This window comes from Mus musculus, chromosome X, assembly GCF_000001635.26.
Source record: "Mus musculus strain C57BL/6J chromosome X, GRCm38.p6 C57BL/6J".
Taxonomy (NCBI): domain Eukaryota; kingdom Metazoa; phylum Chordata; class Mammalia; order Rodentia; family Muridae; genus Mus; species Mus musculus.
In genome coordinates, this window is record NC_000086.7 from 141,731,350 (window position 1) to 141,756,065 (window position 24,716).

A 24,716-nucleotide genomic window follows, 5' to 3' on the forward strand; every position below is an offset into this window, starting at 1 on the left:
ATTTTTGTCAGAAACCTCAAAAAGTATTTGTACTCCTATATTTTATTTCTTGTCTAAAGGTCCACTGTGGAACAAAGAGAAATCCCAAACCCAACATTACAAGTCGATAAATATAAAATTAATACTGGTCATAAGCCCCCATCAAGAAGAATCACTTATACAGTCTCAACATTATATTTCTTTCCCATTTTCTCACTAAACTGTGAACTCCCCATCTTCCCACATATTCTCAATGTATGCTCCTTTTGCATTCCTATTGCTAACACCTGCCCAAGCACACAGTTGAGATCCTCAGAAAATAATTATCGCATGAGTAAATGAAAGTGAAAATGATGTATGTGGAAGTTCAGAGAAGCTTCAAGGACTGACGTTTTCTAGGAAGTGATCCATTTCAAACGCTCAACTGCAATATCCCTCAGTGTGTTTTAATCAAGTCTGTTCTTGCTAAGCAAGACCATTCAAAAATGTTTCCATATATCTATTCTAAACCTATTTCATAATCATGTTATCTTTGTGTGCCTTGTTCCTACTACATTTTATGGCAATTATGCAGACAAAATTTCCAAATATTATGACTTCTATGAGTTTCACTTTGCAAACCCATATACTCAGCAATTATTTATAATGTTTCTGACAGTAAAATGTGTTCCACCTATGAAATAATATCTTAAGAACTATTTTTGATCACCAACCAAAGAGTACACACAAAGGGATGCATGTCTCCAGCCACATATCTAACAGAGGACAGCCTTGTCGGACATTAATGGGAGAAGTGGCCTTTGGTCCTGTGAAGGCTCAATGCCCCAGTGTAGGGGAATGAGAGAGCAGTGAGGTGAGATCCTGGAATTATAGACAGCTGTGAGCTGCCATGTGGGTGCTGGGAGTTGAACTTGAGTCCTCTTATCTACTAAGGCATCTCTCCAGCCCCAGAAATAATTTTTAAAATTTATGTTACAAATCAGTTTTGAAAGTTTTCAGACATCTAAGTTGAATTTTTGGTCAGAGAGTCACTCTGCAGGCTCTTGCTAAAAATGAAAGCAAGACTCAATGGCCAATATTTAAGAAATGTCTTTAGTTAAGAAATGTATTAGTTTTTATTAAAATATATTATAAATTATTTTATGAGGATCAATCTCAATGTGAATTGAATGCCTAAAATGTTAAAATGTAATCATTTATGACATTTGGAAAAAAATATAGATATTTTGGGCCACTGTATTTCAATGTGCCTCTTAACTTTTGCCTGTCTTCCTTCAGCTACGGCTACTGTTTCATGAGGATTGTACACGTATGATTTATCTTTGTTTTATGGGTTTGAGTACTCACGTGTTATTATCCTTTATACACAAGGATTAGTGCTCCTATCAACCTTCATCAAAGAAAACTCTTTTTGCAGTAGGCGGTAATCAATACAGAGATGCATAACTGGTCAACATGCATAGAGTTAGAGACCATGGAAAGCCTCCCTCCAAACCTAACAAAATGAAGCAAACTAAAATTCCATCATAAATGAGGAGGGGTCATGAGAAACTAGAGAATGACTTCTAGGGGATAGAGAGGCAGTTTCTTTCAGGCAGACAGCCACAGAGAGGCTATGCATGCTTCAACAGATAACCCCACACCCATGAACATCCAGGTAGCAATAAGTAGACTCGGGTGGGGGCTAATAAATGAAAACAAAAAATTGGGAGTTGCAGGGAGGGATAAGGGAAAGTGGAGGAGGAAGTATGGATTTGATCCAAACACAATGTGTGAATATATAAAATTCTCAAACTGTGTGTGTGTGTGTGTGTGTGAGAGAGAGAGAGAGAGAGAGAGAGAGAGAGAGAGTAGTCACGTACCTTCAAATGTTTCTGACACAGATAGAAATAACTGAATAGTTTCCCGGTTCTGTATATTCAAATTGTTCCACATTTTGCATGACTGGCTCTGGGAAAGTCTTGTTAGGACATCTGAGCCAAACTTTTAACATTTTAAAATTTAATTTATTTGTTATTATTCTTTGAAATTATAATTATAATTGCATCACTTTCACCTCCCTGTTACTTCCTCCAAACCTTCCTTCTTGCTCTCTCTCAAATTCATGGCTATTTTTACTTTTGTATATATATATATATATATATATATATATATATGTGTGTGTGTGTGTGTGTGTGTGTATGTGTGTGTGTATTTCTGTGTAAATATGTGTGTATGAATATTCCTCATTATAGAAATGCAACCTGTTCACTTTTTATAATGTTACTCATATGTGTATCTCTAAGGCTGACCATTTCGTGTTTGGATAACAAATTGATGTACTCTTTCTTGGGGTAGACTATTTCTCCATATTCAGCTTTCATTCCTTAGGTGCCTGTAGGGTTTTTTGTTTGTTTGTTTTCTGCACCACACCTGGCTGCCTGTAGTTCTTTGTGTAGGGTTGAGGCCTCCTGGGCTTTCTCTCTTCCATGTTAACAAGTCTATTGTTGTTGTCCTACTTGTTCAGCTTATATTTAGGCATCCATATTGGTGAGGCTTCATGGGTGTAACTTCTGATATTTCTAGTAAATAACATTCCACTGCAACCAAATCAAACTTGTAATACTTGGAGACCTGGTCATAAGAAAGAATCTGAAGTACACCAGGGAAAGTGTCGGGATGTGAAAGAAAATAAATATGGAGAAACTAAAGCTGAAACACAAAGGACTTGGCAGGATTAATAAGAATCCACTGGAGGGAATGATTGATTGATTTATTTATTTATTTATTACAAAAGGTTACTTTCTAAAACTCTGTTTGCTGTAATCATAATGGATACAATTTTTAGGAGTGCTTGAAAGCTTCCCAGTCCTGTCCGCATCTATTATTTCTCCACATCCTGTTATACATACCATTTTCTCCATTAAGTAGAAAGAAAAGTTCACAAAATGTTGAATTTACTGAGGTCATGCAGTCAAGAGGCACAAGCAGAACTTTCTCTGGGTTGACCTGACTCCAAACCATATCCTCTCTATTCTTCCTCTTTGTACAGCAATCATTTCTCTGGTATTCAACTGTCCACTTCATGTTCTAATCAACCTTTGAAGCTTTCATCTCAAGAAGAAAGGACAAAAGAACTCTCTAGGATGCACTTAATCTTTTCTTCGCAGAAAAAAAAAGAGTCTCATGGATCTAGAGAAAATGTTGAGTGTTCCACTTAGGGGAAATCAGATTCACAATAGTTTTTTTTTTTTTTTTTTTTTTTTTTTTTTTTTTTTTTGGTACAAGTTGAGGTGCATTCAGTGTAGCTAATGCTGTTTTCCAGAACTTTGATTATTGGTCATGAAAAATATAATACAACAAAGTAGAAAAAGGTTAAGGTAGATGCACACCAAAATAGAGTACAATACTTAATACAAGAAAACATTGCAAAATGGAAAGCTCTTTCCAGTAAGTCTAATGTAACCAATTACCAGGGAACGCTTTCCATAGAAATAGTATTAATAATAGATATAGCTAAACAAAAAGACATGTCTTCAAGAACAGACACAAAAACATGGAGCATGATTTGGGAACATACAAGAGTACTATTTCCCAGCAAGGCTGCATCTAAGTATAAGTGCCCAATGAATTGAAACTCTAACCAAATCCATTTGCTTTGTGATCCTCATGATTGATGTGGGAAATCAAATGACTGATGGAAATATAACAATCAGCATCTATCTTGACAATAACCAAGCAAGTACTCTTGTGGCTCTGGCTAGATCCTCTAAAATGCTGTAATTGCTGAAGATCAGCGAGCCTACAGAAAGTTGGAAGACACAACCTATGCCACACAATCTTGTTCCAAGTATACAAACTATTAGAAACCATATAAATACAAGTGTAACATACACTGTCCTCATATCTTCAATATGGATTCAGAGACTGGTATGAGTCATGAGAAGAAAAATTCCCTCGGCTATAAAATAATTCTAAGTGTTGAAGAGAAAGAGGGGATAGCTGTAGCACATGTTTCCTATGGATTTATCAAAGGAAAATGAGATGACCTTGCATTTTTTTCTTTGATTTTTTTTTCAAATGACAACAACAGTCATCTCTTAGTTTTGAAATCATTATATCCACAAGTCTGAGCCACATGATTTCAGCAGAGACAGCTCCAGCTCCAGCTCCAGGTGTGCATCATAATTGTCTGAAGTCAATCAGGATATTCTATCCTCCTGGCATTAGTGACTGACTTAAGAGTGGGCGTGTAACCCAAGCCTAAGCCAATTACTACATCTTACTCCTCAGGGCCCAGTAATTAATTTGGAGTAGATAAAAGATTCGGTCAGAGTAAACTACTGCACACTCTCTCAAAATGCATAGACTGGTGTATTCTAGCTGGTAGAGTAGTACGAGGAGTTAAAGCTTTATAACCATTTTAAGCAAATCACATTTGTGGTGAAACAAACTTGGATCAATGCTATGTGTTCTTTGGGATTAGCATGGGCACCACTGACTGGGACTAGAGTTGAGATTCAGAGTAAATCTGGATCCTTGTTAACACCACTAAAACACTAGACCAAGCCTTGCCTAAAGCTATTATCTGGCATTTTTCAGTTCAATAAGCTAATACATTTTGTTTATTGTTGTAGGCAACTTAATGTTATTTTTTAATTGCTTAGAGCAGATGAAATCCTATGTGATGGACGAACACTCCAAGAGCTCGTAATAAAATAAAGGTAAGAAATCAGATCAGATTTTGACCAACCATTCACCTGACTAAGGCAAAGGATTTGTGTTGATAAACACTGGACAATCATATCAGATAACCAGCAGAGGTCAGATTTCAGAGAAACTTGAGTAAAAGGGCCAGGATTTGATGAGCAATTTGGAGTAATGACTTGTTCCTGAAGAAAAGCTAATGACATGAGTGAAGTGGTCATCTAGCATGGTCGACTAGACTGAGGTGTGCATTGATTGTAGAGGAAAGAACAAGGAAATCCTCCAGAAGAACTTTAAGAGGTAGGCTTATGAGAGCAATGATGGAAAAAGAGGGAAAGAGAGGTGAGAAGCCCTGGATAACAAAGTACTACTTAGTACCCATCAACTCTGAAGGGAGATTGCTTGAGCTCGCAGCTGGCTCCTGGTATTGCTAATTTTTCTCCCCAATACTATATTTTAGGCGCTAATAATAATAATCATATCTCAACTATTCATACCATCTTCTCATCATTTTCCAACATTCAACTTCTCATAAGGGAAGTAAAATAGGATCTATTCCTTGAGGTCATGCAGTGATTAAATATGGAAATACTTAAAAATGTTCAGAAGAGTATGTAGGACTAGTGACCGACTGGAATAACAAAATACTGAAAGCAGCAGGGGGTAGATTAGAACACGTGTGTGCTAGCTGCAGCTTTACTTCACTAGCTGGAGAGAAGTCCAACAACTTTGAAGGAGACTGTGATGAGTCATCTTTAAAAACCTATATTTGAATTTGACAGTCTGTATGGCTGTCTTAAGAACTAATAGTTTATGAGTTTATAAAATCTAAGTGAAGTTCTAGAGGAAAAGTGTTAAGCGACTTGGTCACGTCAATCTTTTTCCTAACAATTGCAAGGTGCATAGACTATTAAACCATTTAAATGACTTTTTTTCAAAACAATATAATTAAATGAAGCACTTGAAGATAAGAGTTGCAACTTTGAACACCACTAATTATTATGGCCTGCTATCTTCGAGCTAAAAGTTCAGCCATAGCTTTTGGCTTATCTGGACTAAGTCATGTTTCTGTCAATGAGAAATGGAAATTGCAGATACAACACAGTATCCAACATAATGCATTGTACATTACTAAGGACTATTCCCATCTTCATGAAGACAGTGATTGTGGTGCTGAGAAGAAAATGATACTTTTCAAACAGTGGGCTAGCTTAGGAAAAGTTGTTTTTATGAGATCAGAGCATTGGTATGATGTGATAGGGTCCTACAGAGAGTAAATATATTACTGAGATACATTAGTGAGAAGTTATACTGGTAGATTAGACATTAGCGGGTGCACCTGTCCAGTGCAGACAACAATATATATGATAAAAATGAAACCTAAAACTATAGAGTGACCATTTTTTTGACTGCTGGGTCAGCCTAAAGTAATAACATTTAAAAGGTTAAGCCATTGCACATTTAAAAAAGAAGACTTAAGACGAGACAATTGAAGTGGCCCATTGTAATGCTCCACATAGAAACTGAAGGCCCAACTTTGTGAGCTAATATTTTCTAGCATATTATTTATTTCATGCAAAGGAAAGGGTGGACACTCCAAATTCCCCAGAATCCGAAGAACTTTTACAACTGAAGTGACATAGAAAGGCTAGGCCTCTCTTGAACAAAATGTCACCAGGAATCTTCTATTTATTAAAAAAAATTAGAAAATCAATAAAGCAATCTAGTAGAAAAGGCAGGCTAGTATAGATCCCACAAGAGTCAAAGAAACTAAAGAAAAGCATGGAAAGTGGGCCAGGGCCATGACAGAGGTACAAAGAAAATTGGGGGCAATCTAGGATGACAATTTTTAAAATGAACAATTGACATATATAGGGAGCTAAAAATAAGTAAGAATGCAATATAAATACACAGTTTTGTGATTTTTCTAGAAGTTTTAAAGCTGATTCAAAATGTAGGCCAGCATGTAGGGAAGGATGCGTACCAAGCTCTTAAGTAGCCTAGTAGGAGAAAACCTAGCTACTTAAAGTGCCAGGCCCCTTAAACATTCCATAAAGGCCCAACCTAGATGCATGGAGAAATAATAGACCAAGTGTATCCTGAATACCATGATCTGTGAATGTTCAAGTCACTTACATAAAATGTTATAGTATTTGCATATTACTCATGTACATTCTTCTAATGAGTTCTAGATTTTTTTTTTTTTTACAACACCTCACACAGTGAAAATTCTTTGTCAGTAATCATTGTGGTGATCAGGAAAAAAAACTCTACATATTCACTAGCATTACAATCTTATTCATTCTGAAGTCAGTTGAGGCCAAATGGAGCAGATACAGAGGCATGTTTTTATTTTGTTGTTTGTATGCAGTTATGCTATTAGCATAAAATTAGACAAGAAAAGGGCAACAGAAATTCTGAATGGAAAGGAATAATTTTTTTAATGTAAGGTATACAAATTAAGTTAGTAGCTCATAGTTACTAATAACACTTCACAAGCATAAAATAATTTTCAGAGTATATAATCCCATCAGTATTAATATTTGGAAAACTTAAGTTACTCATAAATGTACAAGTCAAATATTTTAACAGGAAGACAATTACAATTAAAGTTTGCATAAAACAGCAACTTTGATATAATGAGATTTTTAAAATTTGAAAACACGTGAAACTCAAGAAGAAAGAAGACCAAAGTGTGAACAGACTGATCCTTCTTAGAAGGGGGAGCAAAACACCCATGGAAGGAGTTACAGAGACTAAGTGTGGAGCAGAGACTGAAGGAATGACCATCCAGAGACTGCCCCACCTGGGGATCCATCCCATAAACAACCACAAAACCCAGACACTATTGTGGATGTCAACAAGTGCTTGCCGTCAGGAGCCTGATATATCTGTCTCCTGAGAGGCTCTGCCAGCACCTGACTAATGCAGAGGTGGATGCACACAATCATCCATTGGATGTAACACGGGGCCTCCAATGGAGGAGCTAGAGAAAGGATGCAAGGAACTGAAGGGGTTTGCAGCCCCATAGGAGGAACAAAAATATGAACTAACCAGTACCCCTTAGCTCTGTGGGACTAAACCACCAACCAAAGAGTACACATGGAGGGACCCATGGCTCTAGCTGCATATATAGCAGAAGATGGCCTAGTCAGTCATCAATGAGAAGAGAGGTCCTTGGTCCTGTGAAGGCTCTATGCCCCAGCACAGTGGAATGCCAAGGCCAGGAAGCTCGAGTGGGTGGGTTGGGGAACAGGGGAAAGGGGGAGAGGATAGGGGGTTTTCAGAGGGGAAACCAGCAGCCATTGCTCCCCCCCCAGTCCCTGCTCCCACAGATCCTCTCCCCCACCCATTAGTCCTCCCCCATTCCTGGGGCCTCAAGTCTCTCCAGGATTAGGCATATCTACTCCCACTGCTGCCAGACCAGGGAGTCCTCTGCTATATATGGGGGGGGGGAGGCTCCAACCAGACCCTGTTTGCTGCCTGGTTGGTAGCTCAGTCTCTGGGAGCTCCCCTGGGGTCTGCGTTAGTTGAGATGGCTGTTCTTCCCATGGGGTTGCCTTCCCATCCAGCTTCATCAGTCCTTCTCCTATTTCAAACATAGGGACCCTGACTTCAGTCCAATGGTTGGGTGTCAGTATCTGCATCTGTCTCAGTCAGCTGCTGGTAGAGCCTCTAAGAGAACAGCCATGCTAGGTGCCTGTCTTCAGTCTCTTCTCCATTCTGTTCCTGCAGTTCTTTTAGACAGGAACAGTACTGCATCAGAAATTTTTACTGTGGGTTAATAACCCAGTCCCTTCACTTGAGGCCCTATGTATCTACTGGAGGTGGACTCTTCACATTCCCTCTCCCCACAGTAGGTCATTTTGACTAAGGTACCCCCATTGAGTTCTGAGAGTGTCTCACCTCCCAAGTTGGGTCTCGGGTACTTTCTAGAGAGCCCCCCGCTACTCCCTGAGGCTGCATATTTCTACTCATTCTCCCAGTCCTCTGGGCCTCTATCTTGTCTACCCCACCCTATATCTGATCCTGTTTCCCTTTTCCCCTCCCACCTCCCCTCTTCCACCCAGGTCCCCCCTTCCTCTGTCTCTTGTTATTATTTTCTTCCCCCTTCTAAGTGAAATTGGTCAGTTCTGCTTGTTACACTTCTTATGGTCTGTGGGTTGTATCCTAGGTATTCTGTGCTTTTGGGCTAATATCCACTTATCAGTGAGTACATGCCATGCATGTCCTTGTGGGTCTGAGTTACCTCACTCAGGATCATATTTTCTAGTTTCATCCATTTGCCTGTGAAATTTATGGTGTCTTCATTTTTAATAGCTGTATAGTATTCCATTGTGTAAAGGGAACACATTTTCTGTTTCCATTTTTCCATTGAGAGACATTTGGGTTGTTTTCAGCTTCTGGCTATCACAAATAAGGGTACTATGAACATAGTGGAACATGTGTCCCTGTGGCATGGTGGGGCATCTTTTGGGTATAGGTCCAAGAGTGTTATAGCTTCAGGTAGATCTATTTCCAATATTCCGAGGAACCTCCAGATTGATTTCCAAAGTGGTTGCACCAGTTTGCAATCCCACCAGCAATGGAGGAATGTTCTTTCTCCACATCCTTGCCAGCATCTGCTGTCATCTGAGGTTTTGATCTTAGCCATTCTGATTGGTGTGAAGTGGAATCTCAGGGTCATTTTGGTTTGCATTTCCCTGATTACTAAGGATTTTGAGCATTTCTTTAAGTGCTTCTCAGCCATTTGGTATTCCTCAGTTGAGAATTCTGTTTAGGTTTTTTTTTTAACTTATTTTTTTTAATGAGGTATTTTCTCCATTTACATTTCCAATGCTATCACAAAAGTCCCACATACTCCCCTCCACTCCCCTACCCACCGACTCCCACTTCTTGGCCCTGGTATTCCCCTGTACTGGGACATACAAAGTTTGCAAGACCAATGGGCCTCTCTTCCCAATGATCCAATGATGGCCGACTAGGCCATCTTCTGCTACATATGCAGCTAGAGACACGAGCTCCGGGGGGTACTAGTTAGTTCCTATTGTTGTTCCCCATTTTTTGATTAAGTTGTTTGGTTTCTTAGTGGTTAGCTTCTTGAGGTTTTTTTTTTTAATATATTTTGGATATTAGCCCTCTCTTGGCTGTCAGGTTAGTGAAGATTTTTTCCCAATCTGTAGGTTGCTGATTTGTCTTATTGACTATATCTTTTGCCTTACAGAAGCTTTCCAGTTTCAAGAGGTCCCACTTATCAATTGTTGATCTTAGAGCCCGAGTCATTAGCGCTATGTTCAGGAAATTTCTCACTGTTCCAATGAGTTCAAGGCTCTTTCCCACTTTCTTTTCTTTTCTTTTTTTTTTTTTTTTTTTTTCCCATTTTTTATTAGGTATTTAGCTCATTTACATTTCCAATGCTATACCAAAAGTCCCCCTTACCCACCCACCCCCACTCCCCTACCCACCCACTCCCCCCCTTTGGCCCTGGCGTTCCCCTGTACCGGGGCACACAAAGTCTGCGTGTCCAATGGGCCTCTCTTTCCAGTGATGGCCGACTAGGCCATCTTTTGATACATATGCAGCTAGAGTCAAGAGCTCAGGGGTACTGGTTAGTTCATAATGTTGTTCCACCTATAGGGTTGAAGATCCCTTTAGCTCCTTGGGTACTTTCTCTAGCTCCTCCATTGGGAGCCCTGTGATCCATCCATTAGCTGACTGTGAGCATCCACTTCTGTGTTTGCTAGGCTCCGGCATAGTCTCACAAGAGACAGCTACATCTGGGTCCTTTCGATAAAATCTTGCTAGTATATGCAATGGTGTCAGCGTTTGGATGCTGATTATGGGGTGGATCCCTGGATATGGCAGTCTCTACATGGTCCATCCTTTCATCTCAGCTCCAAACTTTGTTTCTGTAACTCCTTCCATGGGTGTTTTGTTCCCACTTCTAAGGAGGGGCATAGTGTCCACACTTCAGTCTTCATTTTTCTTGAGTTTCATGTGTTTAGGAAATTGTATCTTATATCGTGGGTATCCTAGGTTTTGGGCTAGTATCCACTTATCAGTGAGTACATATTGTGTGAGTTCCTTTGTGATTGTGTTACCTCACTCAGGATGATGCTCTCCAGGTCCATCCATTTGGCTAGGAATTTCATAAATTCATTCTTTTTAATAGCTGAGTAGTACTCCATTGCGTAGATGTACCACATTTTCTGTATCCATTCCTCTGTTGAGGGGCATCTGGGTTCTTTCCAGTTTCTGGCTATTATAAATAAGGCTGCTATGAACATAGTGGAGCATGTGTCCTTCTTACCAGTTGGGGCTTCTTCTGGATATATGCCCAGGAGAGGTATTGCTGGATCCTCCGGTAGTACTATGTCCAATTTTCTGAGGAACCGCCAGACTGATTTCCAGAGTGGTTGTACAAGCCTGCAATTCCACCAACAATGGAGGAGTGTTCCTCTTTCTCCACATCCTCGCCAGCATCTGCTGTCACCTGAATTTTTGATCTTAGCCATTCTCACTGGTGTGAGGTGGAATCTCAGGGTTGTTTTGATTTGCATTTCCCTGATGATTAAGGATGTTGAACATTTTTTCAGGTGCTTCTCTGCCATTCGGTATTCCTCAGGTGAGAATTCTTTGTTCAGTTCTGAGCCCCATTTTTTAAGGGGGTTATTTGATTTTCTGAGGTCCACCTTCTTGAGTTCTTTATATATGTTGGATATTAGTCCCCTATCTGATTTAGGATAGGTAAAGATCCTTTCCCAGTCTGTTGGTGGTCTTTTTGTCTTATAGACAGTGTCTTTTGCCTTGCAGAAACTTTGGAGTTTCATTAGGTCCCATTTGTCAATTCTCGATCTTACAGCACAAGCCATTGCTGTTCTGTTCAGGAATTTTTCCCCTGTGCCCATATCTTCAAGGCTTTTCCCCACTTTCTCCTCTATAAGTTTCAGTGTCTCTGGTTTTATGTGAAGTTCCTTGATCCACTTAGATTTGACCTTAGTACAAGGAGATAAGTATGGATCGATTCGCATTCTTCTACATGATAACAACCAGTTGTGCCAGCACCAATTGTTGAAAATGCTGTCTTTCTTCCACTGGATGGTTTTGGCTCCCTTGTCGAAGATCAAGTGACCATAGGTGTGTGGGTTCATTTCTGGGTCTTCAATTCTATTCCATTGGTCCACTTGTCTGTCTCTATACCAGTACCATGCAGTTTTTATCACAATTGCTCTGTAGTAAAGCTTTAGGTCAGGCATGGTGATTCCACCAGAGGTTCTTTTATCCTTGAGAAGAGTTTTTGCTATCCTCGGTTTTTTGTTATTCCAGATGAATTTGCAAATTGCTCCTTCTAATTCGTTGAAGAATTGAGTTGGAATTTTAATGGGGATTGCATTGAATCTGTAGATTGCTTTTGGCAAGATAGCCATTTTTACAATGTTGGTCCTGCCAATCCATGAGCATGGGAGATCTTTCCATCTTCTGATATCTTCTTTAATTTCTTTCTTCAGGGACTTGAAGTTTTTATCATACAGATCTTTCACTTCCTTCGTTAGAGTCACGCCGAGATATTTTATATTATTTGTGGCTATTGAGAAGGGTGTTGTTTCCCTAATTTCTTTCTCAGCCTGTTTATTCTTTGTGTAGAGAAAGGCCATTGACTTGTTTGAGTTAATTTTATATCCAGCTACTTCACCGAAGCTGTTTATCAGGTTTAGGAGTTCTCTGTTGGAATTTTTAGGGTCACTTATATATACTATCATATCATCTGCAAAAAGTGATATTTTGACTTCCTCTTTTCCAATTTGTATCCCCTTGATCTCCTTTTGTTGTCGAATTGCTCTGGCTAATACTTCAAGTACTATGTTGAAAAGGTAGGGAGAAAGTGGGCAGCCTTGTCTAGTCCCTGATTTTAGTGGGATTGCTTCCAGCTTCTCTCCATTTACTTTGATGTTGGCTACTGGTTTGCTGTAGATTGCTTTTATCATGTTTAGGTATTGGCCTTGAATTCCTGATCTTTCCAGAACTTTTATCATGAATGGGTGTTGGATCTTGTCAAATGCTTTTTCTGCATCTAACGAGATGATCATGTGGTTTTTGTCTTTGAGTTTGTTTATATAATGGATTACATTGATGGATTTTCGTATATTAAACCATCCCTGCATCCCTGGAATAAAACCTACTTGGTCAGGATGGATGATTGCTTTAATGTGTTCTTGGATTCGGTTAGCAAGAATTTTATTAAGAATTTTTGCATCGATGTTCATAAGAGAAATTGGTCTGAAGTTCTCTATCTTTGTTGGATCTTTCTGTGGTTTAGGTATCAGAGTAATAGTGGCTTCATAAAATGAGTTGGGTAGAATACCTTCTACTTCTATCTTGTGAAAAAGTTTGTGCAGAACTGGAGTTAGATCTTCTTTGAAGGTCTGATAGAACTCTGCACTAAACCCGTCTGGTCCTGGGCTTTTTTTGGCTGGGAGACTATTAATAACTGCTTCTATTTCTTTAGGGGATATGGGACTGTTTAGAAGGTCAACTTGATCCTGATTCAACTTTGGTACCTGGTATCTGTCCAGAAATTTGTCCATTTCGTCCAGGTTTTCCAGTTTTGTTGAGTATAGCCTTTTGTAGAAGGATCTGATGGTGTTTTGGATTTCTTCAGGATCTGTTGTTATGTCTCCCTTTTCATTTCTGATTTTGTTAATTAGGATTTTGTCCCTGTGCCCTTTAGTGAGTGTAGCTAAGGGTTTATCTATCTTGTTGATTTTCTCAAAGAACCAACTCCTCGTTTGGTTAATTCTTTGAATAGTTCTTCTTGTTTCCACTTGGTTGATTTCACCCCTGAGTTTGATTATTTCCTGCCGTCTACTCCTCTTGGGTGAATTTGCTTCCTTTTTTTCTAGAGCTTTTAGATGTGTTGTCAAGCTGCTAGTATGTGCTCTCTCCCGTTTTTTCTTGAAGGCACTCATAGCTATGAGTTTCCCTCTTAGAAATGCTTTCATTGTGTCCCAAAGGTTTGGGTACGTTGTGGCTTCATTTTCATTAAACTCTAAAAAGTCTTTAATTTCTTTCTTTATTCCTTCCTTGACCAAGGTATCATTGAGAAGAGTGTTGTTCAGTTTCCATGTGAATGTTGGCTTTCTGTTATTTATTTTGTTATTGAAGATCAGCCTTAGTGCATGGTGATCTGATAGGATACATGGGACAATTTCAATATTTTTGAATCTGTTGAGGCCTGATTTGTGACCTATTATGTGGTCAATTTTGGAGAAGGTACCATGAGGTGCTGAGAAGAAGGTATATCCTTTTGTTTTAGGGAAAAATGTTCTGTAGATATCTGTCAGATCCATTTGTTTCATCACTTCTGTTAGTTTCAGTGTGTCCCTGTTTAGTTTCTGTTTCCATGATCTGTCCATTGGTGAAAGTGGTGTGTTGAAGTCTCCCACTATTATTGTGTGAGGCGCAATGTGTGCTTTGAGCTTTACTAAAGTTTCTTTAGTGAATGTGGCTGCTCTTGTATTTGGAGCATAGATATTCAGAATTGAGAGTTCCTCTTGGAGGATTTTACCTTTGATGAGAATGAAGTGTCCCTCCTTGTCTTTTTTGATGACTTTGGGTTGGAAGTCAATCTTATCAGATATTAGGATGGCTACTCCTGCTTGTTTCTTCATACCATTTGCTTGGAAAATTGTTTTCCAGCCTTTCATTCTGAGGTAGTGTCTATCTTTTTCTCTGAGATGAGTTTCCTGTAAGCAGCAAAATGTTGGGTCTTGTTTGTGTAGCCAGTTTGTTAGTCTATGTCTTTTTATTGGCGAGTTGAGACCATTGATGTTAAGAGATATTAAGGAAAAGTAATTGTTGCTTCCTGTTATTTTAGTTGTTAAAGGTGGCATTCTGTTCTTGTGGCTGTCTTCTTTTAGGTTTGTTGAGGGATTACCTTCTTGTTTTTTCTAGGGCGTTGTTCCCGTTCTTGTATTGGTTTTTTTCTGTTATTATCCTTTGAAGGGCTGGATTCGTGGAGAGATAATGCGTGAATTTGGTTTTGTCGTGGAATACTTTGGTTTCTCCCTCTATGATAATTGAGAGTTTGGCTGGGTATAGTAGCCTGGGCTGCAGTTTGTGTTCTCTTAGTGTCTGTATAACATCTGTCCAGGCTCTTCTGGCTTTCATAGTCTCTGGTGAAAAATCTGGTGTAATTCTGATAGGCTTGCCTTTATATGTTACTTGACCTTTTTCCCTTACTGCTTTTAGTATTCTATCTTTATTTAGTGCATTTGATGTTCTGATTATTATGTGTCGGGAGGAATTTCTTTTCTGGTCCAGTCTATTTGGAGTTCTGTAGGCTTCTTGTATGTTCATATGCATCTCATTCTTTAGATTTGGGAAGTTTTCTTCAATAATTTTGTTGAAGATGTTTGCTGGACCTTTGAGTTGAAAATCTTCATTCTCATCCACTCCTATTATCCGTACGTTTGGTCTTCTTATTGTGTCCTGGATTTCCTGGATATTTTGAGTTAGGATCTTTTTGCATTTTCCATTTTCTTTGATTGTTGTGCCGATGTTCTCTATGGAATCTTCTGCACCTGAGATTCTCTCTTCCATCTCTTGTATTCTGTTGCTGATGCTCAAATCTATGGTTCCAGATTTCTTTCCTAGGGTTTCTATCTCTAGTGTTGCCTCGCTTTGAGTTTTCTTTATTGTGTCTACTTCCCTTTTTAGGTCTAGTATGGTTTTGTTCATTTCCATCACCTGTTTGTATGTTTTTTCCTCTTTTTCTGTAAGGACTTCTACCTGTTTGATTGTGTTTTCCTGTTTTTCTTTAAGGACTTGTAACTCTTTAGCAGTGTTCTCCTGTATTTCTTTAAGTGATTTATTAAAGTCCTTCTTGATGTCCTCTACCATCATCATGAGATATGCTTTTAAATCTAGGTCTAGGTTCTCAGGTGTGTTGGGGTTCCCTGGACTGGGCGAAGTGGGTGTGCTGGGTTCTGGTGATGGTGAGTGGTCTTGGTTCCTGTTAGTAAGATTCCTCCGTTTACCTTTCGCCATCTGGTAATCTCTGGAGTTAGTAGTTATAGTTGACTCTGTTTAGAGATTGTTCTTCTGGTGATTCTGTTACCGTCTATCAGCAGACCTGGGAGACAGATTCTCTCCTCTGAGTTTCAGTGCTCAGAGCACTCTCTGCTGGCAAGCTCTCTTACAGGGAAGGTGCGCAGATATCTTGTATTTGGACCTCCTCCTGGCCGAAGAAGAAGGCCCAAAACAGGACCTTTCTCAGACACTGTGTTGCTTTGGCAGTTCCCAGGTGGTACAGACTCTCACCTAAGCAGACTAAATTCCTAAGTTCCTTGGAGTCCCGGGACCAAGATGGCGACCGCTGCTGCTGTGGCTTAGGCCGCCTCCCCAGCCGGGTGGGCACCTGTCCTCTGGTCCGGAAGGTGGCCGGCTGTCCCCGGCCCACGCAGGGTGCTGCCTCAGCGCCTCTGTGCTTCCGCCTGTTCCAGAAGCTGTCAGGTTCTCTGGCGCACCCTCTCACCTGTTCAGACTAATTTCCTAAGTTCCTTGGAGTCCCGGGACCAAGATGGCGACCGCTGCTGCTGTGGCTTAGGTCGCCTCCCCAGCCGGGCGGGCACCTGTCCTCTGGTCCGGAAGGTGGCCGACTGTCCCCGGCCCACACAGGGTGCTGCCTCAGCGCCTCTGTGCTTCTGCCTGTTCCAGAAGCTGTCAGGTTCTCTGGCGCACCCTCTCACCTGTTCAGACTAATTTCCTAAGTTCGGCGGGTCCCGGACCAAGATGGCGACCGCTGCTGCTGTGGCTTAGGCCGCCTCCCCAGCCGGGTGGGCACCTGTCCTCTCCCCACTTTCTTTTCTATTAAAATCAGTGTATCTGGTTTTATGTTGAAGTCCTTGATCCACGTGGACTTGTTTTTTACTCAAAATAAACAATATGGTATTGAGAGGTTCAGAAATACCTATAGAGAACACTAAAGAAGACAAATTTACTTTTTCAAAGAAAACCAGCAATACCTATCATTTCATCTTTCTATTGTAGGATACTATGATAAAGTATGGCTGTTGCTAATTTTTAAAAACATACTTCAATAAAGTTCAGCCCCACAAGAATGCTTTATAAAGCCACTTCAGAAAGACTAAGATTATAGGCAATATATAAGAAATGATTTAACAAACAAAACCTGAGCTCTCCTTGTATGCAAACAAAACAGGTCTGATAAAGTGGCAGAGCTAGGAGCATTTTTTTTCAAAAGTGAAAAGAAATTGTAAATACATAGATACATAAAATGTAATCTATTTCAAGAATCAGTCTAAGTCGGGCGGTGGTGGTACATACCTTTAATCCCAGCACTTGAGAGGCAGAGGCAGGTGGATTTCTGAGTTCGAGGCCAGCCTGGTCTACAAAGTCAGTTCCAGGACATCGAGGGCTACGCAGAGAAACCCTTTCTCAAAAAACACCAAACACCAAAAACCAAAAACCAAAAACCAAAAACCAAAAACCAAAAACCAAAAACCAAAAACCAAAAACCAAAAAAAAAAAACCAAAAACCAAAAACCAAAAACCAAAAACCAAAAAAAAAAAAAAAGAATCAGTCTAACTAGGTTTTCCTAGTTGGATGGTGATAATGAAATATTTTAAAAGAAACCATCTGTGACAAGACAATTATTATGAGTTTGGGGCCAATCTGGGCTATAAAATGCAAAAAAAAAAATGACAATATCAGGAACTGCCATAGAGAATCACTGGGGCCACTATATAATTATGCCATATGAAAGATGCAGCATGTGTGAGTGTGTGTGGCAATATAAAGACCCATTAAAACATGGTGGTTCCTTGTCCCTCACTGAAGAAGCTACTAAAGAGAATTGATAATAAAACTGATATTTGCAATAACAAATTACAGACACCCAAATTCCAGGAGTTAAGGTAGCAAGGTCTAGTTAGGTGGCATTTATTCAAATGTCTCAAAAGCCATGAAAGTTTAGCAAGAACAAGACTGACCATTTTCCCAGATAATCCTATCTAGGATTTTAACAAAATGCACTAAAAATTCCTTTAAGGATTTACTTCCATAACTAGTTCGTTAACAAAATGAATCACATGAAGATGAATGCTGGAATATATGTTGAAGAGTAAGAAGTAAGTGGGTAGAAAGCAACTATGTCTCCCTTCTCTTCCCCAAGTCCTCTACCACTTCCTTATATGCATGGGTGCCCCCGTAGAAAGAAGTTCATCTAAGAAAATTGACATTCTGTGACATATTTCTATACATAAACATTCTAAAAACCTTGTTTTTCAGTATTTGTTTATGACAGAAGTTTCCTAAAGATTAATAAGCCTCTGTATCTATACAGATGTTTCTGATCAGGTAGGTTTCATTACCATACTACCAAAATCTTGTCAATAGAAACTGAAATCTATTTGGAACCCGTCACCTTTTCTGGTACTTTATCCCCGTATTTCATCACAGAAGTAGAACAGCCAAATGTCAGGAGGAATGTGTAATATAACTTTATCAAAGCTACTTCCAAAGGAGATAAGAACATGCCATTCTCATCAGTGTTCACAGTTCTGTTTTCCCTTGAATACACTTGACCTTTAGAGTTCCTTTCCATAAAACTTTTTTTTTAAATATAATTTTGCTGCCATGCCGGCTAACAAAAATGTCACTTTTTAGATAATATCCTTTAGTTGAATCAAAATCATTTCTTATATACTTAACCTTTAACTGTTTCTGCACTGGTACAAGGTTTTTTGCTTTTTGTTTGTTTTAAAGTGAATATGTATTATAACCCCACGACCAGGTGCAGATGGATAGCTCTAAGTGGAGACAGTGAAGAGAGATCACAGCACAGGTAGAATTGGAGAAAGATGCAAAGAGGGAATAAGGGATGAATATGATAAAGAGACTTTGTGTACATGAGAAGCCTTTGAAAAATACATTTAAAATACAGAGCTATCTTTAAACTTCACCCAGCTTCCTTCAATAGTGTCTCACCATGTAAAACATATTACAAACCAGTAATTAATGCACTCTTACTATATTGCTCAGATTTGACCAGTTTTACTCTCATTACAAAAGACAGGAGTGTGTTGGAACCACACCCGCTTCTCTTGTACACCTGTAACAACCACTGTTATTTGTCCTCTATGCTTACAGCTTTATCTTTTCAATCATATTATACAAATATAAATACATAGTATAGAACATTTTGAGTCTGGCCTTTTTGATTAAGCATACTTTCTTGGATATGCATGAGTTTGTGTTTTGTATTATTTTCTGATGTTTCATGTTTTTTCACTTAATTTTTTAATTAGGTATTTATTTCATTTACATTTCCAAAGCTATTCCAAAAGTCCCCCACATGCTCCCCCACCCACTCCCCCACCCACCTTAATTTTAAAACAAGCAAAAAAAAAAACTAATGTGTTTCTGCATAGCATTTTCATACTGCTTTCTTGTGGTTGCTGTTCTTCCCCTATTCCTCAACCTCTCTCTCTGCCCCAATCTCTGCTCCTCCTTCCCACCCCAGTATTTCCCCCGTCATTTTCATACAACATGTGTTCTACTACTTTCTCCCCATCCTTAAAGCCTCCTTCTGCTTTCTAGTTTCATCAAGTCACCGTCAGAAAAGTTGAGGTTTTTTCCACTAATTATGAAGACAAGCAAATTTCCAAAGTGGTATTAAAAAAAAATAGATTCAAAGGCAGCTGGTGACTCCTGCAAAGAAGGAGTAGTCAGCCTTGACAGTATTTATACAAAATAGAACAAAAAAAAAGCTCAAATAAAGAAGAAGATATCAGGAGAGAGCTATATCAGCTATCAAATTGAGAGTCAGGGAGACAGGGAAGGTGCAAAGCACAGTAGCTGGGAGTGGCTGGAAGGGAGAAAACCTTTATACTTTGAAAATTAAGCCCTGTAATGTATAGAAACTATCATTACTTGTTTATTAAGGCACTTCTAATTTCCCTCAGCCATGCAGAAAAATAACTCGACAAGGTTCAATAACAGTTTAAGTATACTCTAGTAAGCAGACCCATACTTATAGAGTTTTCCTCATAAAATATGAAGCAATTAATAATGTCAAAACTTTCAAAATTGTCACATGTAATCTAATATTAAACAAGAAAGGAAATGAAGTTGATAGTACAGATTTTCAGAAAATTGTTATTTTCCACTAATGATACTTGTCTCTATCCACTCCAGTCTAGATTAATTTTTATGATTAGTCATAGCCACTCCAAAATTAAAATGTGGCTTTAAAGAAAAATATAAACCATGAGATCATTTTTAATGCAAACAAAATACAGGAAAAAAGAAGCCACTTTATTCATTAGCCCCTTGGAATTACATCACATTGCATTTTTAACAACTGTAACGCTGTATGTTCAAACTTATCCTCTGTCTGAATAAAGCAATAATGTTTCAAGCCAAACATTTAAAAATGTCTTAGTTCTTTTAATGATTTAACCAGAGTGAGGTTATGTTAACAATTTAAGAAGTTGATAACCTAGAATGAACTGGAATATTGAAACTCTGAAGCTGGTGACACATGCCAAACTAGATGAATTTAGAAGTTTGTTTTTGGAGAATGGACAGGGAACAGAAAGTCAGGCTCTAGAGATTATCAAAGAGGAATCAGTTAGAATCCCCAAACATAAATCTGGAACTTCAGATGTTTGAGCATAATTTAATATAAATCTGACTTCTCAACACCCGCCAAAAGGAAAATTGACTGTCTTGAGCATACATCTTGAATGTGATTGAAAAAAATATTATCTCTGAAATTTATACGAAGAAAACTTTAATATGAGAAGCTTTAATATCAATACATACTGAATATCTTCTACCAAAAATATCTAAGACTTCAAACAAAAAGTTAATAAAGTTATTTCAAACAACTGGTATTTCCTGATACCTTTAACATGGAAGCAAAACCATTCTTTTCTGTGGTCACCTATATACCACTCAATAAGCTTTTACTGACCAAGTTTTAAAACAATCAATCAATAATTGAGACTCACTATATTCAGATTGTATATGGAGATTGTGTACTCAGCACTATAAGTAAGAGCAGAAACAAAATTTAACAGAATTAAATAAAACTATACTAAAGCTCAAACCTTGGGAATGTAAAACACAACCCTGTCTACAAGAAGATATAGCAGAAAATCTAGATGGTCATTAGTTTGACAACTCCTTAGATATAACAGCAAAAGAGAATATATAAAAGAAAACATGGTATTTGAACTTCATTAAAGTGAAAACTTTCTGTTCGGCAGCTGATATTGCAGCTGACTATGTGGCTATCCACAGCGATCTGGAGGGAAGGCTCAGCAGAGGACCAGAGGTCAGAAGACTCACAACCACCTGTCACTCTAGCTCAAAGGGAATCTGATACCCTTTCCTGCCCTCACCCACACTCAAACGTACAATTCCCCCCCCCCCACATATAACTTTCTACAAAAATCCATAGACTAGGAAAAATAATCTTACAAAAATGCATCAAAGTACTATTAAACAAAAATACAGAAGGAAAACTTAAAGTGCAACAACAACAACAAAAAGCTCAGAACTGCTGAGTACTCAGTCCCAAAGAGATGACTATCTAAGCTCGTCTTTCGGACATAATATGGCAATAACATTCATGAACCAATTACCACTATGGTACCCTGCATAAGACCTGTACAAGGTGCAGCCAAATACGATCAATCAACATTTCAGCTGGTGGCACTCATTAGACTAAGTGGGTAACAAAGGAATATTAAAGGAGAGAGTATACATAAAGGTGGGAGAGGGATGATTTGAGAAAGTGGTAGGGGCCCAAGAAGCTTCATTCATATATATATACATGCATATGTATGAAGTTGATGTATAATCGAATATACTCTAAATATAAATAGATAAAAATTACACAAGACACCAAACTATACAAAATAAAAAAGTATTAGCTTTAATTTTACACTTAATTTATATGTGTGTGTGTGTGTATATATATATACTGGGATGGAGAAATAGCTCAGTGGTTAAGCTTCTTGATAATGCAGAACATCAAGGTTCATTTCCCAGCACCCATGTACTGGTTCACAACCATCAGTAACTCTTAGTTCAGGGGAATCTGACTCCCTCTTCTGATATTTGTGGGTACCACTCTTCTGATGTTTGTGGGCACCATGCACATACATGGTGCACATATATACCTTTAGGCAAACACTTGGACACACAAAAATAAAATAAATCTCAAAATTGTATACATCTATTTAATATTATCACATTAAGTTTAAAAATATTTGTAGCATTTTGTAAGACTTGATATGTCCCTACATATCTCTCAAAGGATGCTACCATTCTAATATTAGTTATTAGTTGATAATTTTTAAATCCACATAAGATGCAGTCATGCAGTGTGCTGGTTTTGAAATATACCCTGTTGCTTTCTTTTTAATTTCTCTGATGCTAGGGACTTAACCTAGGGCTTCATGGATGTCCTATTACTGAATGCTACAGACAGGCCTGGAATTTGTCTTCTTTTGATCACTAAATTATTTGTGGAATTCACTGTTACTGTACTGTAATTTGCATGGTCCTTATTATTAATTTCAATTCTTCATTATGTAAAAGTGCCCTATATGAATAGATTTCTATTCGCTTGTCAGATTTAGGTAGATGCATATGTGTTCATTTTATATGCACATGTGTGATTTGAGTGCACGTAGAGGTCAGAGGTTGGCATGAGGTATTTTCTATTATCCTCCATGTTCTCTTTGAGATGCAAACTCTAACTGAACACAATGGTTATTTTAAAAATATGTATTAGTATTAGTTATTTTATTTATTTACACTAAAAATGCTATCCCCCTTACTGGTCTCCCTTCCATGAACTCCCTCCCCACCTCATCCCCATCCCCTTGGCTCTAAGAGAGTGCTCCTCCACCCACTTCACATCTCTACCATCCCCCTTCTCTGGGGCATAAACCTTCACAGGACCAAGTACCTCCTCTCTCACTAATGCAAGATAAGGCAGTCATTTGTTACAAATATGTAGCAGGAGCCATGGACCCACCCAAGCATACTCTTTGGTTGGTGGTTTAGTCCCTGAGAGATCTGAGGGGTCTGGCTGGTTGATATTGTTGTTCCTCCTATAATATGTATTGATGCTGTTAGTCAGGCTGGTCAACAACTCCTGGGGCTCTGTATATCTCTACTTTCTCAGCACAAGAATCAAAACATCATGCTAGCACATCTGACTTTTTTTTGTCAGCTCTGGGGATTCAAACCCAAGTTCTAATACTTGCATAGCAAACACTTTACTGCCTGATCCCCATTGCCTATTTGTCAATATTTTATGTTGAATATTTATGTTACAGTTTAGTGTCATTATAAATATTATATCAGTATAATAACATAAGGAAAGATGTTATAAGTAGTACTTGTATATTACATAGTCACTTATTAGGATATATATAGATATAGATATATAGATATACATATATATGTATATCTATATCTCTATATATACACACATACACACACACACACACACACACACACATATATATATATATATATATATAGTGCATGGGTCTGTGTGTGTGTTCAAGAGTGAAGTCATTCAGCTGGTTGGTATTGGTACACACCTGTAATGCCAGCACCCAGGAGGCAGAGGCAGGCAGATCTCTGTGAGTTTGACACCAGCCTGATGAACAAAGTGAATTCCAGGATATCCAGGGCTGTTACGCAGAGAAACCTTGTCCCAGAAAAAACAAAAACAAACAAACAAACAAAACAAAAAATAAAACAAAAATAGCACAAAACAATAAAATAAAAACTGAAGTGAACACATTATAAATTGTACGGTAGGCCTATGAGTAGCTATAATAAATACTTTCAATGTTTTCAAAGTGACCATATATTTTTACCTCTCCCAAATGTGTTCTAAGGAAGTTACTGGTCTTTCATATCTTTCTCAACAATTATTACTGTCAATATCTTTAATTAGATCCAATCCACTGGGTGCTTTCTCATACTTGGATTAATGTATACTTCACTGAGTCTACCAGTTGATAAGAACCTCTTCTCCATATACTGATGAAATTTCTTTTGTAAAACTCTCTTCATCCAGCCTTGGTGACTCTGGCTGGCATGTGCTTACCAGGGAGGCTGAAGAAGGAATATTACATTAAATTCATTGCCTACTTGGGCTATATTTTTTTATAGACAGACTGATCAATTTCGTGAGGTCTAGCCTCAAAAATCAAGACTAAAGAGGGGCTTGGAATATAGTTCAGTAGCAGATCACTAACATATGCAAGAACCTTAGTTCAATCCCCAAGTGTCACAAAAAGCCATTCTTCAATTTATGTGTTTTATTTTTATTTTTGTTACTAACCTGAAGGTTTTCTTTGTATATTTGATATACATATATACATTGCACATATATACATTGTATATATATATATATATATATCACATATATACATTGCAGCTATACTTCACATTCTTATCGCTTGCTTTATAATCAATGACTTATTTTTTAGAATAGCCTTATTGAGAAATAATTCATTTCCATCACAATTTGAAAATAACATTTAATATCTTTTTAAAGTTTAGTATCATTACTATAAATTTCATCATCACAGAGAAAAGAAAACCTTTCCCACTAGCAAATACTTCCATTATCTCCTAATGCTTACTAATCTCCTTCCTGTCTCTATTAATTTGCCTGTTGTGATAATTTTATATAAATACAATCATACCAAATTCAATCTTCTGACTCTGGTTTCTTTCACTTACAATAAACAAGACCTATTCATGTTACAGAGTTTGTCAGTATTTCATTACTTATTATGACTGACTAATATTCCTTTGGGTAAACATATCACTTTGGAATGTCAATCTCATGAAATCATGTTTCCTCTATTTAGTTTCTAGCATAATACTGCGATGAATATTCTTGTATGGGACACTTTATACATGTTTTAATTTCTCTTAAGAAAATATTTAGGACTTTCAGGATCATATTTTGATTCTGTGCTTAACA